Raw genomic sequence first — 4,437 nt, 5'->3', positions numbered from 1 at the left:
CCTGTATACATAACATTTCAGCTTCCGGGACCATTTAAAAAAATTATTTTGAAGATTTATTTATTTCTAATATTTTATTATTGTTATTATTATTATTATTATTATTATTTTTGGTGTTTTTGAGACAGGATCTCCCTGTAGCCCCAGCTGGCCTAGAACTCTCTATGTAGGCCAGCCTGGCCTTGGGCTCACAGAGATCTGCCTCCTCTGCCTCCCGAGTGCTGGGATTAAAGGCGTGTGCCATCATGCCTGACTTATTTATTATTTTTATTTTATACGTATGAGTGTATTTCCTGCATGTGTGTAAGTACACTCATGTCATGCCATGCCCTTGGAGGTCAAAAGAGGGCATCAGATCCCCTGGAACTGGAGTTAAGGATTGTTAGCTCCATGTGGGTGCTGGGAATCAAACCTGGGTCCTCTGTAAGAGCAGCCAGTACTCTTAATTGCTGAACCATCTCTCCAGCCTCAATTTATTTATTTTTATTTTATGTGTATGAGTGTTTTGCCTGCATGTGTGTATGTATACAATGTGCATGCCTGGTGCCTGTGGAGGCCAGAAGAGGGCAACAGATCCTCTGAAACTGGAGTTACAGGTGGTTGTGAGCCTCCATGTAGGTCCTGGAAATGGGAAATCTGGTTCTTCTGCAAGAGCAGCAAGTGCTTCACCATTATCCATCTCTCTAGCCTCTTAGTTAGATTTTTAAATTAGCTTACAAAGTCATAGGCTTCCATATGACCTTTTCATACATTCTTAGTTTTGATTAACCTTCTCCCCACTTTCCCCTCATCCTCCCACCACCCCTCCCCTTTCGCCTTTAGACTGCTAGTGTCCCCTACTTCTACTTTCATGTCTACTTTCATGTTTTCTACTATCCTCCCTTCCTTAAGCTCCTGAACCCTTTACAGCTTCCTGGCCTCTTCAGGTACTCCAAGTCAAAAATACAAATGTAAAACTTTGAACTAGGATGCCGAGTTTGTCTTTCTGGGCCTGGATCACCTCATTCAATATAATATTTTCCAGTTCCACCCATTTTCTTGCGACCTTTATCATTTCATTTTTCTTTACAGCTGAGGAAAATTCCCTGTGTGTATTTATCACATTTTCATTACCCATTCATGTGTTGATGGACATCTAGGCTGATTCAGTTTCCTAACTATTGCGAATAGAGCATCAGTGAACATGGATGTGCAAGTGATACAGATACATTTGATCTGGTAATCAGGTATATGGATCCCTTCAAAGAAAAAGATGATAGTCAATATGATCAGTCAACTAGACTCTTGCTACATCTGTACACATCAGACAGCCTTCTGGTTAGACTCTGAATGCCTATAGCAGAAGACTTGGATAACAACACTTCTCAAAAAAGAAAGAATATGTGTGTGTGTGTGTGTGTGTGTGTGTGTGTATACGTATATATAATATTTGTTTTTCCCTTTAAATTTGTGATGCACAACTATTTCAATTCTCTATTTTTTCCAGATTCAACTTGCTAGGATGTTTGGAAAATGTAAACTTAGAATGGTCTAGATTCCCTTGGCAGTCTTTCTGTGGCATTCCTAGCCTCTGGACTTTCTTTCTTCCAGTTCACATAATCCTCAGCTGCTAGCATAATCTCTCTCGAGTTCCCTTCCCATGAGGTCACTCTCCAGCCCAGTCACCACCAACAGTTCCCTGGGTCTGTCTTATTAAATCTGAAGTCATCAGCCTGGAACTTAAATGTCTCATCAACTGTCCCCAGCACCACCGTTTTAACCAGACTTATGGGCCTCCACCTCAGGGAGGCCCCAGCCATTCTTATTTTATGCTTTCTCTGTGCATCTGACATGCATGCCTTAGGCCAGGTAACATATCCATGCATGTAAGCAAACTCTCATATGTACAAAATTTTTATATACATATAAAACTTTAAATATATACATATAAAAAATTTAAAATATACAAGCTGGAGAGATGGCTCAGCAGTTAAGAGGGTGTACTGCTCTTGAAGAAGACCAGAGTTCAATTTCCAGCACCTACATCAGGGGGCTTACAATTGCTTGTAACTCCAATTCCAGAGGATCCAATGCCTCTGGCCTCTGTAGGCACCAGCACTCACTTACACAGCCCCCCCATAACTAAAAATTATAAAATAAATCTTTAAAACATATGTGTATCATTTAGAGAGAGCACTCTTTGAACAACAGGTTCTCTTTCCTAGTTAGGTTTTAGGTACACTTTCATTGGTGTCTGGATAAATTGCAGAATAGGTTAAACACACACAATTATATTCAAGTCCTTTTATTATTTTTGAGACTGTCATGGGGCCCAGGCTGGCCTTACCCTCCCTTTGTAACTGAGGCTGGTCTGGAACTCCTAATCCTCTTGCCTCAGCCCCCCCCCCCCCAAGTGCTAGGATTACAGGTGTGTCCCATTCTCCCCATCTTCTATTCAAGCCTTTAGTATTTATTATGATTAGCTTGAATAGATGTTGTTTGTGTTACAAATATACTATTTAGAACCTCAGCATGGTAGTTAAAGCCTGTAATCCTAGCATTTGGGAAATGGAGGCAGGAAAATTAGGAGTTCAAGGTCAAACTCACTATATAGAGAGTTTGATGCCAGGCAGGGCTATATTATGCCTTGTCTTTAAAACAGCAAAAACCAGGGGCTGGGGACATGGCTTAGTAAGAGCATGTGCTCTGCAAGCATGAGGACCTGAGTTTGACTCCCTAGCACCCACATTAAAAGCTGAGCATGGCTGCTCATGCCTGTAATATCAGCATTGAGGAACAGAATAAGGCAGATCCCCTGAGAGAGCTGGCTGGCCAGCAAGTCTAGTCAAAATGGCCAGCTTCCAGTTCGGTGAGGGACCCTGTCTCAAGGTGAGAGGGCAGAGAGTGATAAAGGAAGACACTTGATGTCCTGTTCTGGTCCCTGCATGCCACACACACACACACACACACACACACACACACACACGAAACAGAACAAAAACTTCCCAAATATCTCACAAATATATAATAGGGGGATAGGGGATGAACTAGGATTGAAGTATACATCTTCTCCCAGCATCTATGGGATCGGTTCTGGGACCCGGAGTGGATGCCAACATCCATGGGTGGTGTTCAAGTCTTTTATATAAAATGGTGAAAATGTACTCCTTTTTTTCTCTTTGAGACAGGGTCTCCCTGTAGCCCCAACGGTCCTGGAACTCACTATGTAGACCAAGCTGGCCTCCAACTCACAGAGATCTGCCTGCCTCTGCCTCCTGAGTGCTGGGATTAAAGGCATGGGCCACCACGCCCAACATGAAAATGTAGTCTTTACCAGTACTTTTATTACTTTGTATAATGTAAATACTGTGTAAATATGTTAGAAAATAATGATGAGAAAAGTCTGTACATGTTTAGACATAATTGTTCTTCTTTTCTTCTTCTTTCTTTCTTTCTTTTTATTTTATTAATAAAGAAAGGGTCTCACTATGAAGTCCAGGCTGACTTCTAGCTTTTGGCAATCAACTTGCCTCAGCCTCCTGAGTGCTGGTGTTATAAACCACATCTAGCTTTTCAAGTATTTTCCATCTGCAGTTGATTGAATCCATGCAGGATCAACTGAACTGAATTAGAAGTGTTTCACATGAGAAATATCTAGAGGTCAATTAGAAATGTAAAGCTTGAACAATTTGAGAAAGTTGGGGCTATGACATACAGATTTTTTTTTCTAGGTAGAATTAACTGTGTTTCCTGTTATGTAATACCTTATAAAATCTTTATTATCATCACCACATTTATCACCATATTAAAACTATGCATTTCTGTATCTTTATACCAGATGGATAGTGAGCTTCTTGGGGCCTCTTACTCAACTTAGCAATAGTACCAGCACTTTGTAGGTTACTCAGTGTTTTGGCTGAGCAAATGGATAAACATGACAAAGGAGAGAAAGGTCAGTGACAGAACTTGGGGTGTTATAGGGGCCTCAGAGAAGGCCCAGGGACAACAGCACCAACTCTGTCTTCAAGGATGTCACTGGTGGTATGCTAGGGGGAAGTCAGAATTCTGGAAGCCAAAGAGGAAGTTGGTATAGAGGTAAAGTCAGAAAAGCAAGTTATTTAGTATTAAATGTACATTCATAGGGGCTGGAGAGATGGCTCAGCAGTTAAGAGCACTGGCTGCTCTTGCAGAGGACCCATGTTCCTTTCCCAGCACCCACATGGCAGCTAACAACCATTCTAACTCCAGTTCCATGGGATCCAGTGCCCTCTTCTGACCTTTGTGGGCACTGCATGACATGGGTGCACTTATATACATGCAGGCAATACACTCATACACATTTAAAAAAAAGTTCATTCATTCAACAGACATACTTTGAGATCTATACTAATTGGGTCAGAGGGACACAAAGGACACTTTTTGCTCCTTGCCCTCCTAGGTCGATTAGTTCCCAGGGAT

General features: G+C 41.5%; 1 protein-coding gene and 1 pseudogene across 2 annotated transcripts in view; one reads left to right on the top strand and one right to left on the bottom strand.

Annotated features, from left to right (window-relative positions):
* Myl4 (myosin light chain 4) overlaps positions 1-4,437 on the top strand; it is a 32,584-nt gene that overhangs the window by 5,954 nt on the left and 22,193 nt on the right. The window lies entirely within an intron of this gene.
* The window catches only part of LOC103724782, a 7,662-nt pseudogene continuing 5,973 nt past the window's right edge, over positions 2,749-4,437 (bottom strand).

Source organism: Nannospalax galili, unplaced genomic scaffold (genome assembly GCF_000622305.1).
Source record: "Nannospalax galili isolate Female #2095 unplaced genomic scaffold, S.galili_v1.0 scaffold1128, whole genome shotgun sequence".
In the NCBI taxonomy this organism is placed as follows: Eukaryota; Metazoa; Chordata; class Mammalia; order Rodentia; family Spalacidae; genus Nannospalax; species Nannospalax galili.
Note: the sequence above shows the minus strand (reverse complement) of the source record. Positions and strands in the feature narration are given on the sequence as shown.